The sequence below is a fragment of the Amphiprion ocellaris genome, chromosome 22 (assembly GCF_022539595.1).
Source record: "Amphiprion ocellaris isolate individual 3 ecotype Okinawa chromosome 22, ASM2253959v1, whole genome shotgun sequence".
NCBI lineage: Eukaryota > Metazoa > Chordata > Actinopteri > Pomacentridae > Amphiprion > Amphiprion ocellaris.
In genome coordinates, this window is record NC_072787.1 from 8,356,265 (window position 1) to 8,378,058 (window position 21,794).

The 21,794-nt window shown below is 40.9% G+C and overlaps 6 non-coding genes across 6 annotated transcripts; 3 read left to right on the top strand and 3 right to left on the bottom strand.

The window, feature by feature from the left end:
• Positions 1–1,073: 1,073 nt before the first annotated feature.
• trnaa-ugc (transfer RNA alanine (anticodon UGC)) lies at positions 1,074–1,145 on the bottom strand. Its single transcript has one exon. It is a non-coding gene; the product is annotated as a tRNA-Ala (tRNA).
• Positions 1,146–2,623: 1,478 nt separating this feature from the next.
• trnas-aga (transfer RNA serine (anticodon AGA)) lies at positions 2,624–2,706 on the bottom strand. The gene has a single exon. It is a non-coding gene; the product is annotated as a tRNA-Ser (tRNA).
• Positions 2,707–3,830: 1,124 nt separating this feature from the next.
• Positions 3,831–3,902, top strand: trnag-ucc (transfer RNA glycine (anticodon UCC)). The gene has a single exon. It is a non-coding gene; the product is annotated as a tRNA-Gly (tRNA).
• Positions 3,903–4,263: 361 nt separating this feature from the next.
• Positions 4,264–4,345, bottom strand: trnas-aga (transfer RNA serine (anticodon AGA)). Its single transcript has one exon. It is a non-coding gene; the product is annotated as a tRNA-Ser (tRNA).
• A 555-nt stretch (positions 4,346–4,900) lies between these two features.
• On the top strand, positions 4,901–4,972 carry trnag-ucc (transfer RNA glycine (anticodon UCC)). The gene has a single exon. It is a non-coding gene; the product is annotated as a tRNA-Gly (tRNA).
• A 4,550-nt stretch (positions 4,973–9,522) lies between these two features.
• trnas-aga (transfer RNA serine (anticodon AGA)) lies at positions 9,523–9,605 on the top strand. Its single transcript has one exon. It is a non-coding gene; the product is annotated as a tRNA-Ser (tRNA).
• The last annotated feature ends 12,189 nt before the right edge of the window (positions 9,606–21,794 follow it).

Genomic DNA, 21,794 nt, shown 5'->3' on the forward strand with positions numbered 1-21,794 from the left:
AAACAGAATTAACTGAACTTTAAGGTGATTTTAAAATTCTATATACATCAGTTGCTACAATTTGAACTAAGAACAGATCTGCACCACTGATGTTCAGTATCAACAAGGTTGTGACCCAGTATCAAAATGTATTTTAGTCCATATTTCTAGCGAGTAACACTGTGAAGACCAACAAAATCTCTTAAATATTTAGTTCTAAACTACTTTTGTATTATAAATGTGTACAGTCAACACCTGTTCCTAAATGCACGCTGATACTTACTGTTTGCAAGAACTGCATAAGCAAGAAGAATACTGGCACTTGTCCACAGAGGTGTCGTTGGATGAGCAGTCACACTGCTTCCCAGCGGTGGGCCCATGATAAGTGTGTCTGGGGAGTGTCCCAACAGAGGACGACAAATATAATGCAAGTATAATGCAATCGTCAACAAGGAACCCACACAGACGACACTTTCCTACAACCTACAAATGCAGTGGCACAGAATCCGTTTTCATTATTTAAAGAGCCGCTGTTAAACAGAAAGTAAACTGTGAAGACTACAAGGTGAATGTGTGAATTATACACACCAATAACAGTTGTTGATTACCAGCAGAGCAAGTCTACACTTGTACATACAAATCAATATGTACAAGCAAATTATCATATGAACATTTCTGAATATTCAAATGACTATATTAAAGAAATTATTAAATACTAAATTATTTGTGAATCAGGCTTGATGATGAAACTGAGAAAGAACATGTCTTCACAGGTTTCCTCTTGCAGTTTTTTAGATGCACCACTGTCCACTATATCCCTCCTTTAAGTTGCATTAATGTCCATCAAGTTGAACACTGAAAAGACATTAGTTTATTTTATCATACAATTCTACCAAAAAACATTTTAGTTACAAAGGATTATCCATAAGCTGAGTGACTGTCAATACCTTACCCGGTGTGAGCTCTAGTTACTTTTCTGATGTAGAAACTTCACACTTCAGTTGTGTGTTTTCTACTGACAGATATAACTGCTCAACTTCCTTTGGCTCCATGACACCAAAACTTCATGGACCTGATCTCTGTAACAGAACCGGTGGAGATGCTGGGGATTGAACCCAGGCCCTCATACATGCAAAGCATGCGCTCTACCACTGAGCTACATCCCCTGTAAATAGCATACTGACAGTCCATCTGAGAACAACCCCCTCTGCACTTACACACTGCGCCATCTTCCCGTCATAGTCTTTTCATTTATTTATCCCAATGCCTCGACACAGGTGCAGGTATTCACATGATCTGTCAGTGCAAATTTTTGTCCTGGACAATGGTGCCATCTTTTCTTTCACTTTATTAAACAACAGTTGTATCACACAGCAGCAGGATCCACACCTTTTCCAGACTTCATTGATTATTTTCTATCAACAGCAGGAATGTCAGGTTTCTGAACCATAGCTTCAATGCTCCATGTACCAGAGTTCCTCTTGTAGCTCCCTGGGCTTAATTCCAGTCCACAGCCTTTAAGAATAGAACTGGTGTGCCACTGAATGTGTTTCGGTCCACGTCTATCAGCCACAACACCGTGACCACTGACAGGTGAAGTGAGTGACATTGATCATCTTGTTTTAATGCAATGTTCTGCTGGGAAACCCTGAGTCCTGACATTCATGTGGATGTTTGACATGTACCACTCACCCCCCCACCCCCACCCCCATGGTGTTTAAATATACATTGATCTGATACTGAGAACATAACGTGATTCAAAGAAGGTTAATCATTCAGCATAAGTTCACCAAGAAGGTGGAAAAACCACAGGACATCAAAAATGTGATCCTACTGCAACTGGAAACCATAACATGCACCACCCAAATCAGTGTTTGTTTGACTGTGATAAATACTAAGATGTAGTGTGTAGTCACAGAGCTCAGGGTTTCTGTCAGATGTTCATCTCCTCCCTTTTCTCTGCACCGCCTTCTCTTTTCCCTCTGAACTCCTGACAGCACACAAAAAATGCCCTCTCCATAGCGATGGTGGTATAATGGTGAGCATAGCTGCCTTCCAAGCAGTTGACCTGCGTTTGATTCCCAGCCATCGCATGTCCTTTCATGTGTACTATTCATGAAGTGTTGTGTGCTTAGTCCTGCTCTCATAACTGTTTGTGAAATTTTAATTGACAAAATTACATGTTTCGTCACAAAAGCTGAACAGTATAAATGTTGTGTAACATATTCTGCAATGACGGGAATCTGATTCAGTGCTTTCAGTAATAAAGTATGACAGATGCACACATTCATGAACAGCAGTATTTGAACTAAACAGTGTCTTGATTTCTCAGTCTAAAGGTTGAGCTTCGTGTCTTGAAGAACTCAACTGATGGAGATGTCATAGTCTGAAGCTGGGGCCTCATACATGCCCCGTAGGAGATAACGTATGACAATTGAGACCATCACTCACATCCTGTACATCAAAGGTGGATGACTTTGCAGAAATTATATGATATTCAAATCAGGATATACTGACTTTTTTATAATAAGATCATGACTTAAACATCATCATTTCTCTTTATTTCATAGATTTCCAGGACTACCTGTTTGGAGAGGATCTTCCTCCCCCCCAAGTCTTACTGCCACAGCAGAAAAGAGTTCAACGTTGTCAGCAGGATTCGAACCTGCGCAGGGAGACCCCCAATGGATTTCTAGTCCATCGCCTTAACCGCTCGGCCATGACAACTCCTGTGCTACTGCTTTCTGTTCTGTTCATGGAAGGAATGGTAACTCTTCAGTATCAAGCAGTTTGGTGTGATGAAAGCACAACATTTGGCTTCACTAACAAACCTCTGGCATGTTCCCTCCCTGGCTAAACACTCATCTTTTCACTTCAGTATTGGAGCTCCCTCTCTCTCTGTTGCTCTGTGCAGCTCTCCTGAGGCCAGCAGGGACTCTGGTCACCTGTTGGTGCACGTTAAAGTTGGTGGGTACTGGAGGTTGCCAGGAGAGGCTTGGTGGTCAGAAAAATGCACACAACCTTTCATCCCCTATCACCTCCACCTAAGTCCAGGGACACCAGGATTCAGAGCCCAGAGTGATGACCATTACACCATGGAACCTCCTCCACTGTTCTCCACCTGCTGCCTCCTAAGACTCACAACCTGATGGTCAGCTGGTCCTTCGTGTGTGGAGCTTGCATGCTCTCCCTGTGGCTACATAGGTTTCCTGTGGGTGCTCTGGCTTCCTGGACCAGTCCAGAGACATGGAGGGTCAGATAACTGGTGATTCTGTTTTCCATATGTGTGACTGTGAATGTGAATGGCTGTCTGTCTGTTTGTGTCAGCCTTGTGATGGACACTTGAGCTATAAGTCAAAATGTGAACGATAAGTTATCATGAATACTGTTCTTCTCATCTGACAGAGATCATCAAACACATTACTAAGTCATAATACAACAGAACAAAATAAAGTTAGTTAGCCCTGTATAATTGCAGTGCACCAAAGGATAATCCTAAACCAATACCAGCAGTTTATAATATAATACAGGCTATAAACAACATAATGACTGTGGCCAAAGTCTGAATAGAACGTTGTAAAAAAAAGACTGCCGACTATGAGAATGTGTAATCAATAAGCTCATCAATATCACTGTCCCATTATGTGGAAGTTGCTTAGAGAATGATTCAAGATTTTGTTTAATTTAGTTTCATTATCATCAGGTTGTTTCGCTGTAGTAAATACTAAGGTGTAGTGTGTAGTCACAGAGCTCAGGGTTTCTGTCTGATGTTCATCTCCTCCCTTTTCTCTACATCTCCTTCCCTTTTCCCTTTGAACTCCTGACAGCACACAAAGGCAGTCATTTTTGTAGCGATGGTGATGTAGTGGTGAGCATAGCTGCCTTCCAAGCAGTTAACTCAGGTTCAATTCTTGGCCATCGCATGTCCTTTCTTTGTACTGTTTACAAAGTGTTATGTGTTTAGTCCTGCTCTCACAAGTGTTTGGTGATGTTTAAATTGACACAATTGCATGACTCATCACAAAATTTGAACATTGCTGACTCAAATTTTGCAGTGGCCTTAAATGAGACTGACACATTTATAAGCAGCAGTACCTTTAACTACACAGTATTTTCTTGTCTCACAAGGAGCACTTTGACTCTCAAGGTTGAGCTTCAAAGAGCTAAGCTGATGGAGATTTCCTGATTTGTTAGGTGAAGTATCACTCTTACTCCTTGACAACCTCTTTCCTTGCATAGGACTATGATTTTTTTTTAAAATCACCACAGATGAAAATAGTTCAACGTTGTCAGCAGGATTCAAACCTGCATGGGGAAACCCCAATGGATTTCTAGTCCATCACCTTAACCACTCGGCCACAACAACTCCTGTGGCTTTCTATGCATCTATCCTGAGGCCACCTGGGCTCTCATCACCTCCTGCTGGACGTTGTCGAGACAGGTCAAAAAACAGCAAAAACCTTGCATCCTATAACATCTCTACCTAAACAATGCAAGTCCACTCTGAGGGCCAGTAAAGGGTCCCTCTCCATGTTTTGCTTGTTTTCCTTATTCTCACAAGTGGGATTCTGAACCCACACCTCCATGGGAGACTGCGACCTGAACGTAGTGCCTTAGACTTTTTAATTATCAGTATTTACATTGAATTGCCAGGCTGGATAGCTCAGTGGTAACACTACCCATGTGTGTGTAGAGGTGAAATGGGCTGTGAAGACTGCTAGTTAGCCCTTCTGATAATGAAGGGCCAAAACAGAAAGTCCACCAGCTACTGATTGACCATCACAAAAGCAATGGACTCAATAGAAAAATGAAAAGCTTGACTAAGACCGAGAGGACTCAGGACTGTCCTCAAATTGGGAGTGGCTTCAGCAGATCCCAGAAGAGAAATTCCTGACAGCCCACAAAAAGGCTCCTTTCCATAGCGATGGTGGTATAGTGGTGAGCATAGCTGCCTTCCAAGTAGTTGACCTGGGTTCAATTCCCAGCCATTGCATGTCCTTTTGTGTGTACTGTTCATGAAGTGTTGTGTGTGTAGTCCTGCTCCTACAGGTGTTTGTGATGTTTTAATTGACATAATTACATGTCACAACACTGAACAGTATCAATGTTGTGTATCATATTCTGAAATGACGGGAATCTGATTCAGTGCTTTCAGTAATAAAATATGACAGATGCACACATTCATGAACAGCAGTATCTGAACTTAACAGTAGTTTGGTTTCTCAGTCTAAAGGTTGAGCTTCATGTCTTGAAGAACTCAACTGATGGAGATGTCATAGGACAAAAATGTCTACAATATCTTTGTCTTCAATTTAGAGCTAAATTCAGATTGAGGTAATTCAATAAAATTGGCCACATAACAATTTTGTCTACACCATGACAAAATTTCAAGCCACTAGCTCAACATCATAATTCATGATTATATTTTGTAATAGTAAGCCAGATCTGAAAATTTGCTTAAGTTATCAAATAGATGTGTTGGAATAAAAAGTACAATATTTGATGTCGAAGTCTAGCAGAGCAGAAGTATAGAGTAGGGGAATATGGAAATACTGCATCGATCTGTCTACCTGGATAAATTCTTGCTCTCAAACACAGTCTCATTATAGACTCCAGAGGAACTTGCCAGACAAACTAGGCACCAATACGGAGACAGCAGATCTGTTTGTCACAGTTCCTAGAGAAGATAAATGCTTTTTCTTGGGTTGGGCAGCCATTAAACTTAAAGTTTTTACACTAAAACATTCTTTATATCCTATTTGTTCAGCGCACAGGTCCTGTAACACATTCTGAACTAATTGTCAAGGTATGTTAAGCTAGTGGGCGGGACTTGAAATTTTGACATGGTGTAGAAAAAATTATGTGGCCAATTTTATTGAATTACCTAAATCTGAATTTACCTCTAAATTGATGACAAAGATATTGTAGACATTTTTGTCCTATGACATCTCCATCAGTTTAGTTCTTCAAGACACGAAGCTCAACCTTTTACTGTTTAGTTCAGATACCGCTGTTCATGAATTTGTGCATCTGTCATATTTTATTACTGAAAACACTCAATCAGATTGCCGTCATTTCAGAATATGATACACAACATTGATACTGTTCAGTTTTTGTGACATGTAATTATGTCAATTAAAACATCACAAACACTTGTGAGAGCAGGACTATACACATAACACTTTATAGGTAGTACAAACAAAGGACATGCGATAGCAGGAATTGAACCCGGGTCAGCTGCTTGGAAGGCAGCTATGCTCACCACTATACCACCATCGCTACAAAAATGATGGCCTTTGTGTGCTGCCAGGAGTTTAGAGGGAAAAGGGAAGGCGGTGCAGAGAAAAGGGAGGAGATGAACATCTGACAGAAACCCTGAGCTCTGTGACTACACACTACACCTTAGTATTTACTACAGCGAAACAACCTGATGATAATGAAACTAAATTAAACAAAATCTTGAATCATTCTCTAAACAACTTTCACATAATGGCAAAGTGATATTGATGAGCATATTGATTACACATTCTCATAGTCCACAGTCGTTTTTTAAAACTTTCTTCAGATTTTGGCCACAGTCATTTTGTTGTTTATAGCCTGTATTATATTTTAAACTGCTGGTATTGGTTTAGGATTATCCTTTGGTGCACTATGTAACGTACTAAGGAGCAGAACATTCCAGAGCAACACACAAAGATCCAAAGACCCTCTCCCAAAGCTGTAAATTTAGTAAGACACCATTTCAGGAGACATCTAACCAAAAATTCACCTCCAAATGGAGCATCTGCTGATCGGAGGTTTACTACTAAAGGGCCATTCACGGCACTTTTGGAGACAGTGGGATGCCTCCTACCTCCACTAGAATCTGATAAGAGTCATAAAGTGTCAACTGTGAGGAAAACCACACCTCTGCAGGATTGGCATTCTGACCTTCTGATCTCCCAACACACAGAACTTGGTATGCAGGACTGAATTGAACAGCTTAAATCAGAACATTAAAGAAATGCAGCATCACTGGAGCGATGATCTGGACTCAGTCTCTAATACCAGGTTGATCAGGACCAGTATGGAAAAGAACACATGGAATCTGAAGTGTGGAGAAGAACAAACAAGACATCAACACCCCCCCTCTCTCTGTCACAGACCACAGCCATGAAAGACACAGAGAGACTTTTTACTCTAAGAATATATACTTCCTATGTCTTCTTTTTCTTTTTATTAGTGAATGTATATACTTTTGTGTTTAACCATGTTATAAGTTTACTTCAGTGTAGCCTAAAGTTTGCAATCTGTAAGTTTATTCGTATGTTTACACCTTTTATTATTATCTCAGGAACAATATGAGATAAGCATGTTGTGTTTGGTGTCATTTTAATCATTTATTTGATGTTATTTCAGATCTGTGATCACCATAAATATTGAACAATTGGAATTCTAGATTTAAGAAATGTTCTGAAGGTATTTGGCTTCTTACCTCTCCTGCACAGTGAAGCTCATCACCACCCCTTGGGAGGAACACATCCATGGTTGGTTAGATGCTGATTTGAATTTGGCTCCAAAGCTTTCTGTATAGAGTGAAATCACTGAAATGCAAGTTTGTTTTGTTTTTGGGCTTTTCTTGGGTTTTCTCTTGGGCTGGACTTGGCTTTATGAAGAACACTGGGCTTTTAGAAAAAAATCAATTTGGGCTTGTAAGAATGGGCTTGTAGAACATGGGGATTTTAGAAAAATCTAACTTTTAGAAGAATGCAACTGGACCTAAGAATTACTTAAGAACTACGACAGCACAAATATTTTCTTGATAACTATGAGCTTTGACTCTTAGTGCTTTTACTTCGGCACATTTTTACAATGCAAACCTGCCAAAGTTCCTTCTTGTCTCTGCGTTCCTGAACCAGCTCATCCAGCAGATCATCACAGCTCCACATCCTGCAGCTGCCTCCCTCTCACTACTACTAAGGCTACGCAAGTATCACTTTCCTTCTGCTAAACAGGTGAATTTACAAATTATAATTGGTTTTCAAAGTTATTCTAAATTCATCACCTTTTCTACCAACTGCTTCCAGTGACGATCACAGTTCACTAGTTTATCTGCATTTATTCATTCATTTATTCACTGTTGTTGTCATGTCATTGCTATTTATTGTTTGTTTGTGGTATATTATTACCATGTATTTTCTTGTTTTGGGAACTGGAGGTCAATGAAATCAGAGTTTACGACTTTCAGAATGAGACTGATCAATTTCATTTTAATCAAAGTCTCTTTGAGACTTACTTTAAACTGATAATTTCCTCAGGCAAGCTGAGGATGGTGCCACTAAATTAACGAGTGCAATTTTAATCATAAAGTGCAGTTTCTACCATTAGGTGTGTGTGACACTTTCTACACTTTCCACTACAACTACAATTATATAGGGCCAACAAACTTTATTTTGTTCTGTTGTTGTATTATAACTTAGTACTATGTTTGATGATCTCTATCAGATGAGAAGAACAGTATTCATGATAACTTATCGTTCACATTTTGACTTATAGCTCAAGTGTCCATCACAAGGCTGCGAAACAACCTGATGATAATGAAACTAAATTAAACAAAATCTTGAATCATTCTCTAAGCAACTTCCACATAATGGGACAGTGATATTGATGAGCTTATTGATTACACATTCTCATAGTCGGCAGTCTTTTTTTTACAACGTTCTATTCAGACTTTGGCCACAGTCATTATGTTGTTTATAGCCTGTATTATATTATAAACTGCTGGTATTGGTTTAGGATTATCCTTTGGTACACTGCAATTATACAGGGCTAACTAACTTTATTTTGTTCTGTTGTATTATGACTTAGTAATGTGTTTGATGATCTCTGTCAGATGAGAAGAACAGTATTCATGATAACTTATCGTTCACATTTTGACTTATAGCTCAAGTGTCCATCACAAGGCTGACACAAACAGACAGACAGCCATTCACATTCACAGTCACACATATGGAAAACAGAATCACCAGTTATCTGACCCTCCATGTCTCTGGACTGGTCCAGGAAGCCAGAGCACCCACAGGAAACCTATGTAGCCACAGGGAGAGCATGCAAGCTCCACACACGAAGGACCAGCTGACCATCAGGTTGTGAGTCTTAGGAGGCAGCAGGTGGAGAACAGTGGAGGAGGTTCCATGGTGTAATGGTCATCACTCTGGGCTCTGAATCCTGGTGTCCCTGGACTTAGGTGGAGGTGATAGGGGATGAAAGGTTGTGTGCATTTTTCTGACCACCAAGCCTCTCCTGGCAACCTCCAGTACCCACCAACTTTAACGTGCACCAACAGGTGACCAGAGTCCCTGCTGGCCTCAGGAGAGCTGCACAGAGCAACAGAGAGAGAGGGAGCTCCAATACTGAAGTGAAAAGATGAGTGTTTAGCCAGGGAGGGAACATGCCAGAGGTTTGTTAGTGAAGCCAAATGTTGTGCTTTCATCACACCAAACTGCTTGATACTGAAGAGTTACCATTCCTTCCATGAACAGAACAGAAAGCAGTAGCACAGGAGTTGTCATGGCCGAGCGGTTAAGGCGATGGACTAGAAATCCATTTGGGGTCTCCCTGCGCAGGTTTGAATCCTGCCGACAACGTTGAACTCTTTTCTGCTGTGGCAGTAAGACTTCGGGTGAAAATCCTCTCCACACAGTTAGTCCTGGCAATCTATGAAATAAAGAGAGCTGATGATATTATTATAAGCAAGAATATCCTGATTTGAATATCATGTCATTTCTGCAAAGTCATTCACCTTTGATGTACAGGACATGGGTGATGGTCTCAATTGTCATATGTTATCTCCTACATGGCATGAATGAGGCCCCAGCTTCAGACTATGACATCTCCAGCAGTTTAGTTCTTCAAGACATGAAGATCAGTCTTTGGACTGAGAAACCAAAGTACTGTTTAGTTCAGATACTGCTGTTCATGAATGTGTACATCTGTCATATTTTACTGAAAGCACCTGAATCAGATTCCTGTCATTGCAGAATACGATACACAACATTGATACTGTTCGGATTTTGTGATGAAACATCTAATTGTATCAGTTAAAACATTACAAACACTTCTGAGAGCAGGACTAAGCCCACAATGTTTCATGAACAGTACACTTGAAAGGACATGCGACGGCCAGGAATCGAACTCTCATCAACTGCTTGGAGGGCAGCTATGCTCACCACTATACCATCATCGCTGTGAAATGAACTGCTTTTGTGCACTGTCAGGAGTTTAGAGGGACACACTGCTTTGGATGGTGCTTTTTATAGTTTCTAGATGCAGTAGGATCACATTTTTGATGTCTGGCAGCAAACTTTTTCAGCCTTCATTCAGCTGTGATCCTGTAGATTTCAGGTGTTAGTGTTTCTGTAAGGTGAAGCAAAGGTGAAGTACAAAACAGTATGTAGATTTTGCACAATCAACATTAAAGAGGAAGTTTGTTCAGTTGTTTTTTGCAGAAGACTATAGCCATGTTATTTTTTTCTTCCTGTACAGTTGGACACGTCAACGTGGGTGTCAGTTCGGTTTGACATGCTTTAGATACAGGACTGAGTGGCCATTCAACCATTGCAGATTTTCCATGTTAATGTTCCATGTGTATCCAAGTTGGGAATGAAGGAAACCACCCATTTTAACACGGGAGCAGCTATCTCTCAACAAAGAAAGAGGTCTACGACAGCAATTATCAAGTACTTATAATGCAATGTTGGGATCTGACCCCAGTAACTTTTACCAGTATTAACATCTTGAGTCATCAGGCATTGTCACAACCATTCACACCTCCAGGTATGTGAGTCTTGGGTCATTAATGGGCTGTTGGCTTTAAGAGTCTGGAGCAACAATTTATATCTGAGACTCCCCAACAGCCAGTCAAAGCTGGACAAGTCTCTTGGAAGAAACAAACCTGAAACAGAAGTGTAATTGTTTTTTATTGAAACTACCACCTGCAGTGTAGGCACATGGGACTTCATCTGGGTTATTTGACAGCCAAGCATGTAATGGCAACCTCCGGTACCCACCAGCCTTAGCCTCCAGCTGATGACAAGAGGCCCAGGTGTCCTCAGGAGAGCCTGCACAGAGCAACAGAGAGGGCAATCAAAAGAGAGGGAGCTCCAGTATCAAGTGATAAGACGGTTTAGCCATAGAGGTCACACGATTGGGGTTTGTTGTGACGCTAAATTTTTCACTTTCATTACACCATGCATTTGTGCATCTGTCATGTTTTACTGGATAATAAAATATGACAAATTTGGAAGTTATGATGAAGAAAAAAAATAGTTATCCAGCCAATTATATTAAAATGATCTCAGCTTGAATTTAGTTTTAAATTGAGGAAAATTATACCGTCTTTTGTTTTGTTTTTGTTTTTTTTGACCTGTCATGGCAACCTCTGGTAACCACCGACCTGAACCTCCAGCAGCAGGTGATGAGAGGCCCAGGTGGCCTCAGGATAGATGCATGGAGAACCACAGGAGTTGTTGTGGGAGGTGAAGGGGATGGACTAGAAATCCAACTGGGGTCTCCCTGCGCAGGTTTGAATCCTGCTGACAATGTTGAACTATTTTCTACTGTACTGGTAAAATTCCTAGCCAAACTGTTAGTCCTGAGACCCTGTGAAATGAAAAAGGAGGTGTGATACCACACTTTCTGAAAGTAAGTTCATCCTGAGAATCTATGAAATAAAGAGGAGATTATAATAATGTTTAACTGAATCTCTCATCACAAACAGAACCAAAATATCATGTGAGTTACCTCACCTGAATTGATGTACAGGAGGTGAGTGATGGTTTCAATCATCATGTTACCTCCTACTGTGCATGTGTGAGGACCCAGATTCAGATGATGATATCTCCATCAGCTCTTCAAGACACAAAGCTAAACCTTTAGACTTAAAATGTGGCTTGTGAACAAACAAAATACTGTGTAATTAAAGATACTGCTGCTAATGAATGTGTGCGTCTGTTCATATCTAAGTAAATTGATACGGTTCAGATTTTGTGATAAATGTGCGATTGTGTCAATTAAAACATCACAAACACATATGAGAGCAGGACTAAATACACACTTCTCCATGAACAGTAAACATGAAAGGACATGTGATGGCCAGGAATCAAACCTGGGTCAATCGCTTGGAAGGCAGCTATGCTCACCACTATACCACCTTCATGATGAAACTTACTGTTTCTATGTGCTTTCAGGAATTTAGGGGGAAAATAGAAGTAGAAATCACTGCCATATCACAGCAAATATACCCCAAAAATACCCCCAAGAACATCCCAGTTATATAGATGTGTACCCAAATACACTCAGTGACAGACCAGCTCTATTCTTAAGGGCTGTGGACTGGAATTAAGTTCAGGGAGCTGCAGGAGGGACTCTGGTACATGGAGCATTGAAGTTATGGTTAAGAAACCTGACATTCCTGCTGTTTATATAAAATAATCACTGAGGGTCTGGCCCAATTCAACCTCAGAAGGAGCAGCTAGACATGACCCGAGAACAGAATTGTCACACACCTCACTGAATAAGTGGACTACTAGACTGCGTACTTACTGGAAGCAAACAAAAACTGTTGCAGGGATCAAATTTCAGCTTTAAGTGGAGAAAAAAAATTACATCAAGGAGTGAGCTAGGAAAGATACCATGGAAAATGTTTTTTGAACAGACAGAAGTACCATTGAAAATGCAGTTTTTGCTGTTCACTCTCCAGTCCAGCAGGGGTGATCAGCTGTTTTACTGACAGCTAATAAAACCAGAAGAAGAAGAAGAAGGCGAAGAAGAAGAAGAAGAAGAAGAAGAAGAAGAAGAAGAAGAAGAAGAAGAAAAAAGAAAAAGAAGAAAAAGAAAAAGAAGAAACAGCGAATGCGAAAGATGAAGAGAGAATATAGAGGAGTAAGCAGGTAAAAGAAACCTATTATTCTTTTTTTTATTGTTTGTCTGCGTCGACTTTAGTTGTATACTGCAGCACAGAGTCTATAAATACTATCAGTGCAGCTGTACAAACGCAGCAAAGTCCTGCTGCAAACTTTGTGTTGTGTTTTCTTCAGCTGCTGCTGTAATGAAACAATGTGTTTACCAGTCGGAGTGAAACGAGGCTTTGTGAACATTTCAGCCACTTCAGTCCGACTAAATGTGTAGCTGCAACTAACTCTGTTTTACATGAAACATTGATTTAGCTCAGATGTTGTGCTGCTGTGTTTGTCCTGCAGGACATCAGAGAGACTGTGGACACCATCCAGATGTTCAGTACATACGAGCCAACAGGCAGGGGTGTCAAACATGCGGCCCGCGGGCCAGAACCGGCCCTCCAGAGGGTCCTATCCGGCCCTCTGGATGACTTTGTAAAGTGTAAAAACTACAAACAAGACATTAACCGCAAATTTTAAATTTGCAAGACAGTAAATTCAGAATAATTTCTAGACCATGATGAGTTGGCGTGATCATAAAGTAAAATACTAGATTGCTCATTCTGTTGTCATTTTGTGTCTCGTTTTTGTAATCTTTTGTCTTGCTTTTGTTGTTTTTTGTCTTTTTTCGTCCTATTTTTGTTGTTTGTGTCATGTTTTTGTTGTTTTGATTCTCGTTTTTGTCAATTCCGTTTCTTTTTTGTCTCACTTGTGTTTTTTGTCTCATTTTTGTCATTTTGTGTTTTCTTTCAATTGTTGTTTTGTGCACTGTTTGTCATTCTGTTTTTTGTCTTATTTGTGTTGTCTACTTTTTGTCGTTTTGCTTCTCGCTTTTGTCATTTTTTGTCTTGTTTTTGTCAGTTGTACATTTTTTGTTGCTTTGTAACTTAGAATTTTAAATTTTTGTCTATTTTTTTGCCTCTTTTTTGGTTGTCGTTTGTCTCATTTTGTGTCTCGTTTTTGTAATCTTTTGTCTTGCTTTTGTTGTTTTTTGTCTTTTTCATCTGACTTTTGTCATTTGTCTTGTATTTTTTTTGCTGTGTGTTTCCTTTTTGTCTCACTTGTTTTTTGTCTTATTTTTGTCATTTTGGGGTTCACTTTATTTGTTGTTTTGTGTATCGTTTTTGTCATTTTGTGTTTTTATTGTCTCGCTTGTGTTGTTTGTCCATTTTTTGTCATTTTGTTTCTCGCTTTTGTCATTTTTTTGTCTCATTTGTGTAATTTTTTGTCGATGGTTTTGTCACTTTGTAACTTTTTTGTCAAATTTTTTGTCTTTCTGTTTTGTTTCGTGTCATTTGTCTCATTTTTTGTCATTTTGTTTCTTGCTTTTGACATTTTGTGTCCTGTTTTTTTAATTCCTGAAATGTGAATATTTTCAGTGTACTTTGTTTTGCAATAAAACAAAGAGAAAAATTTGGAGTTGTTGTTATTTATCATTTACTATGCTGTGATTTTACTGGTCCGGCCCACTTGAGATCAAATTGGGCTGAATGTGGAACCTGAACTAAAATGAGTTTGACACACCTGCTCTATATGATACTGTCAGATATGAGAACAACTGTAACTCCTTCTGTAGGCACTAATGAATGGAGGCTGCTCTATAAACAGCTTATGAATGACAATATAGTAAAACACAATTACATGAATACATAACATGTCTTAATGGGAGGAGATAACATTTCTGACCAATCTTGTACATGGATCAACACTGAAGATGTCTTTATATTTGTGTACTGCATCATTATAGTATGTTACAAATTATCAGTCAGTGTTTATATGCAGCATGTAAAGGCTAAATAGGAGTAGTCAAGTTGTCAACAAATACAAGTATATCATATGTTCAGCACTGGGGTCAGCAGTAGTGAGTCAGTGTTGAATAAATAACATGCAGGATTGGTCTGCAGGTAAATTCAGAAGTGTCTATATACTGTACTGCAGCCAAATAGATTTTAACTCAGTATTTCACAATTCCTACCATTTATCTTTGCATTCATGTCCTGTCTCAGGTCAGTCAGGATCAATAATCCAAGACTGTTAAATGTCAGAATAGAGAAGAGAGTTTTTATTTCTGATTTCTGACTTCTGACCATTGCTGAGACTTTCCACCTTGAATCTGCAGTGTCCTATTAACAGTTTCTAAAACACAGACTTCCTTTCATACATAACCTACAGAGGCAGTCCTGCCAGCTTGCAGGGTGGGACTTTGTGTCATTATTCTTATTCAGAATAGGTTTTCATTTTTAACTACTCTGGCCTTACAAGTTGCTATTGTTTAGCATAGAGATGTTTTACGATGTTTAAGCGATGTGAATTACTATGGGTTTAATCAATGCCTGGAGAGGGACTTCAAATTCTTTAACTTTGGTCACACATTTTGTGTTACCTTCACAAGTGTATCACAATAAGGTGTTGGAATTTTTGCCCATTTGTCCCAACAGAACTGGTGTATTTGAGTCAGGTTTGTAGGCCTCCTCGCTCACACATGCTTTAATAGTTCTGTCCAAAAATGTTTCAATTGGAATGAAGTTAGGACTTTGTTGTCCTTAAGCAACAACTACGGATAATCAGAAACTTCTAAAACCACCACACATTACAACTCTTTAGAGGGATAGGCTGCATCTGAAATCCCACAGTGTTCTTCATACTCAATATGTTTGCATCATTCAACATATTTTTGTGTGAATGCCAGCTAGAAAAATTGCTTGTGTTACGCACAAACGAAGATGTCCTATCCAACTTACCAAAATCATTTAATGGCTTAACCTTTTAATGACTTCAGCCTCAGTGCACAGTGGCTTGCAAAAGTATTCATACCCCTTGAACTTTTCCACATTTTGTCACGTTACGACCACAAACAAATAGATTTTATTGGAATTTTATGTGAAAGACCAACACAAAGTGGCATACAATTGTGGAGTAGAAAGAAAATTATACACGATTTTAATTTTTTTTAACAAATGAAAAACTCAAAAGTGTGGTGTGCAAAAATATTCAGCCCCCTTTTCTCTGAGTGCATCCAGTTGCCTTCAGAAGTTGCCCGATGATTGCTGAATGATCGAATGTTGACCTAATGACTAAATAGAGTCCACCTGTGTGTAATTTATTCTCAGTACAAATACAGCTGTTCTGTGACGGCCTCAGTGGTTTGTTAAGAGAATATTGGGGAGCAAACAGCATCATGAAGTCCAAGGAACACACCAGACAGGTCAGGGATAAAGTTGTGGAGAAATTTAAAGCAGGGTTAGGCTATAAAAAGATTTCCCAAGCTTTGAACATCTCACGGAGCACTGTTCAGTCCATCATCCAGAAATGGAAAGAGTATGGCACAACTGAAAACCTACCAAGACACGGTCGTCCACCTAAACTTACAGGCCCGACAAGGAGAGTACTGATCAGAGATGCAGCCAAGAGGCCCATGGTGATTCTGGATGAACTGCAGAGATCCACAGCTCAGGTCGGGGAATCTGTCCACAGGACAACTATTAGTCGTGCACTGCACAAATCTGGCCTTTATGGAAGAGTGGCAAGAAGAAAGCCATTGTTAAAACAAAACCACAAGAAGTCCCGTTTGCAGTTTGCCAGAAGCCATGTGAGGGACACAGCAAACATGTGGAAGAAGGTGCTCTGGTCACATGAGACCAAAATGAAACTTTTTGGCCTAAATGCAACGCAAACGCTATGTGTTGCGGAAAACTAACACTGCACATCACTTTGAACACACCATCCCCACTGTCAAACATGGTGATGGCAGCATCATGCTCTGGAGGTTCTTCTCTTCAGCAGGGACAGGGAAGATGGTCAGAGTTGATGGGAAGATGGATAGAGCCAAATATAGGGCAATCTTGGAAGAAAACCTCTTGGAGTCTGCAAAAGACTTGAGACTGGGGCAGAGATTCACCTTCCAGCAGGACAACGACCCTAAACATAAAGCCAGGGCTACAATGGAATGGTTTAAAACGAAACATATTCATGTGTTAGAATGGCCCAGTCAAAGTCCAGACCTAAATCCAATCAAGAATCTGTGGCAAGATCTGAAAACTGCCGTTCACAAACGCTCTCCATCTAATCTGACTGAGCTTGAGCTGTTTTGCAAAGAAGAATGGGCAAAAATTTCAGTCTCTAGATGTGCAAAGCTGGTAGAGACATACCCCAAAAGACTTGCAGCTGTAATTGCAGCAAAAGGTGGTTCCACAAAGTATTGACTCAGAGGGGCTGAATACTTTTGCACACCGCGCTTTTCTTTTTTTTATTTGTAAAAAAAAAATTAAAATCATGTATAATTTTCTTTCTACTTCACAATTGTATGATGGTGTTTTATAAAGTTACTCAAAACTTACCGCCAGCAGCATGAACTTTTCCCTATGATTAGTGTCCTGTAGACACTGCACCTTTGGGAGCTTTGATGGTGAGGGGAATGAAACGTCGTGTCGTTTCTCAGTATGTGTACTTTTCTGTACTTGCGCTCTACGGATGAAATACCCGAATGTGTTCTCGCTCCACCCACATCATCAAGGATGCATCAGGACCGGACTTATGTGGACTTGGGGCAGCCAAGTTCTTACAGGGGCAGATCTAAGAACCCAAGAGCAGACACAGTTCAGGCAGACAAAGTTCAATGAATATTATTTGACAAAAAACTAATTCAAGCCAAGGAAAAGCAGGAAACTAAACGAGGGGGAAAAAAATAGACCAAACCCAATACAAAAATACACAAAACTACAAAAACTCTAACAGAAACTAAGATTATTACAGGAATACTAAAAAGAAGCAAGCAGGATAACTAAACAAAGCAAAGGGTGTACTCACGAAACCAAGAAACTGAACTAAAGGCGCATTTAAACGTATCTGCACTCAAATTGATTTCCAGGAAGCAAAAACATCTTGTTTGCAGAACTCAGGAAACAGGGCTACACAAAGCCTTTCCTCAAATGTTGCTTGGAGACACACCACATGTTTGTGAACTCAGGGGTGATCCAGACCTGCAAGGTCCTCCCAGCCTACAGAAGAACCAGGAACTTGGTTCCAATGTGAGGATCTGGCAATCTGGAGACAGAACAAGAACTGGAGGGAATACGGGGGAAGAGCTGGGTCAAAGAACGGCTATTGTAATCTGTGGTCTGGTAGAGAACGAATGACTGAGTTGAGCTTATTTTGCATGAGGTGTGATTGTGGCCAGGTGAGCTGATCACTGCAGCTGTTTCCAGTCAGCAATCAGCAGGTCAGAGAGAGAGAGAGAGAGCAGGGATCATGACAGCAGTAACCCATAATGCATTTCAGGCCAACCAGCGGCAAAGGCAGAGGAGAATTTATTTTGTAAAAATTGTTATTGTAACACAAAATGAAGAGAAAGTAGATGTAAAAACATCAAATCTGTGGTCAGTTTATCAAGATAAAGTCTGATTAAAAATGTACTCCAATGATATTGAAGGTGTGTGTGTGTGTGTATATATATATATATATATATATATATATATATATATATATATATATATATATATATATATGTATTTGTATATATTAGGGCTGGGACTTTAACATGTTAATTTCGATTAATTCATTATGGCGAAAATAACGCGTTAAAATTTTAACACAACTAATTGCACCCTCCTCAGTTCCCTAATTTCTGGCACACCGGTAACGCTGATGAACACTCCAGCCCAGTAGGTGGCGGTAATGAACCTAAAGTCTGTTTGTAGCCATGAAGAAGACGCACAGGAAGTACTGAGTGAAGTCAGGCACTGGTGAACAGTGATGGAAGATGAGACTGAGCAGAAAGTTTTCTTTTAAAAATCTTCCTGATGGCAGCTTGGATAAAAGCCTGGTTGTGTGCAAATTGTACAACAAAGAGTTTTCTGATCACTGCAGCACTTCAAGCCGACTGTATCACCTCAATGTAAAACATGTTGCTGTTAGCACCATAGCTAACGTTAGCTACGAGTCATGCTAACGGCTAACAGTGTAGCCATCCCATAATAGACCACTTTTCTAGACAGTGCTTGAGTTTACAGAAAGTCTTAAAATGTTGAATATAATCGCTATAATTGCACTTAGATTTGCAGTAATCTGTGAATGTAGCAGAGAGATGAAAAATGCAGATAAATAGAAATGAAACATTTTTGTGGTTTAAGTTTTTACTCCGTTGAGGCTCTGCCTCCTTGGAGGAGGAATAACCTAAACAACAAAAAAATCTCTTTTAATAACTTAATTATAAACTTTCGGTTTATAAATAAATTATATAATAAAATAAAATAATAAAAATTGATATTCCTATAAAAAGAACCATCAAAATTACACCATTTATCAGACCCAGAAAAGATGAAAACAGAATAAATCTCTGGATTTTCAACTTTCTGAAGCTCCTTGAACTACTTATGCTGATTTTATGTGCCATACAGTGAAAAAAACAACTAAATTCAGGCTTTAAGTCATCAAAATCACTTTTCTCTGTATGTCCCATTTTCCTTTTTTTAAATAAATTTTAAATTCTAAACACGTGTTACGTTTTCTCTTGAGGCTCAGGCGCAGGAACAGAGATTGAGACAGAGCTGAAGCCAACAATAATACTTTTATTGACAAGCGGGGAACCAAAAACTACAACTCCCAGTCGCTGGTCCCCGGAAACAGGAACTTGACAACCACACTCGAAACCAGGGCGAGGGTGTCCCCTAGTGGCGGGCGGACTTGACGAATGTTTCAAAAAGCCAAAACTTAAAGCGAAAGAGCTACTCAGCTCTCTAGAAAACACTATGCAAACTTAAAGCGAAAGAGCTACTCAGCTCACTAGAAAACACTATGCGGACTGAAAAGCGAAAGAGCAACTAAGCTCACTAGAAAACACTATGTAGACTGAAAAGCGAAAGAGCAACTCAGCTCACTAAAAAACTCTGCAGCAAAAGAGCAACTAAGCTCACTTAGAAACACTATGCAGACTTAAGGCGAAAGAGCAACTCAGCTCACTAGAAAACACTATGCGAACTTAAAGCGAAAGAGCTACTCAGCTCACTAGAAAACACTATACGGACTAAAAAACGAAAGAGCCACTAAGCTCACTAGAAAACACTATGTAGACTGAAAAGCGAAAGAGCAACTCAACTCACTAAAGACCTCCACCTGGCTCGTGCTGGGGACGGACTGCTGACTAAGGGAAAGGGTAAGGCAGGGGGGCTGAACGGAAGGTAGAGGCAGCGATGGCGAGTGGGTGGCGAGGTCTCCGGTGTCTGCCAGGAACTGTAGACGTGGGGAAGCCCAAAAAGACGGCTCAGTCGCAGGAGCAGGTGAGGTTCCACTGAAAAGGAGAAAACTCAAATTACAAAGATATCCAACTCTCAGGTTTGGCTAGAGTGAAACAAGCAGCAGAACTGACAATGAGCATTCACAATCCGGCGTCCAAGTGGTGACTGGCGTCTGAATATATAGAGGTGAGGAGGAAGGCTGACTGGCTCCGCCACACCTGTTCCTACTTCCGCTGATGACCCTGATTGTTCACCTGCCGTCGCTGCCACAACACTCTGGATACCTAAAAAGGAGAAAGCACAAAAGGAGGGAGGAGCCCTAGCCAGAGCCTGCTGGAGCAGCCCTGACAGTACCCCCCCCTCTACGGGCACCTCCAGGTGCCCGAACTGGGTGGTTCGGGTGACGTCGGAAAAAGTCTGTGACGAGAGTGGGGTCCAAGATCAAGCTACGAGGAATCCAGCTGCGCTCCTCAGGTCCATAACCCTCCCAGTCGACCAAGAACTGCAGCCCCCGTCCTCGACGGCGGACATCCAGGAGTCGTCGAACAGTATACGCAGGCGCAGCATCAATGACCCTGGGAGGTGGAGGGGGACGGACAGGGGGGGCCAGAGTACTCTCCACAACTGGCTTAATCTGAGAAACATGGAAGGTCGGATGTATCTTCATAGCAGGTGGTAAACGTAAACGTACCGCACTGGGTTTGATGACACGTTCCACCGTAAAAGGTCCAACAAAGCGTGGAGCCAGCTTCTTGGACTCCACTCTAAGTGGTAGGTCCTTTGCCCTTAACCAAACTCGTTGACCAGGCTGGTAAGTAGGTGCAGGTCTTCGATGACGATTAGCCTGTGAGGTCATTCTCTGTGAGGCCTGTAGAAGGGCCCTCCGTGCCTTCCTCCAGGTGCCTTGGCAGCGCCTAATCATCGCCTGGACAGAGGGGATGTTGATCTCTTGTTCTTGGGAGAAAAACAGAGGTGGTTGGTATCCCAAGGAACATTGAAAAGGAGACAAGCCAGAGGAAGCGTTAGTCAGAGCATTATGGGCGTACTCCACCCAAGGGAGTCTATCACTCCAGGTAGATGGGTTGTCAGAAACCATGCAACGTAAAAAAACCTCTAATGATTGGTTAGTTCTTTCCGTCTGTCCGTTAGACTGCGGGTGAAAACCTGACGAGAGACTAACCGTGGCCCCCAGTGCAGAGCAAAAACCCTTCCACACAGCTGACGTGAACTGAGGGCCCCGGTCAGAGACAATGTCCGCAGGGATTCCATGCAAGCGAAACACATGAGTGACCAAGGCGTCGGCAGTCTCCTTGGCGGAAGGAAGCTTGGACAAGGGTACAAAATGGGCAGCTTTGGAGAAACGATCAACAATAGTAAGTATGACTGTGTTACCTCGAGAGGGTGGCAAACCGGTTACAAAATCCACCGCTATGTGTGACCACGGGCGTCTGGGGACAGGGAGAGGCTGGAGAAGTCCATAGCTGGGCTGAGTGGAATTCTTATAGCGGGCACAAGTGGTACAAGCTCCGATGAACTCCCTGGTGTCAGCCTCCATGGTGGGCCACCAAAATTTCCCTCTGAGAATCTCCAAGGTCCGACTTATTCCAGGGTGGCAGGAGAACTTGGATGCATGCCCCCATAGTAATAC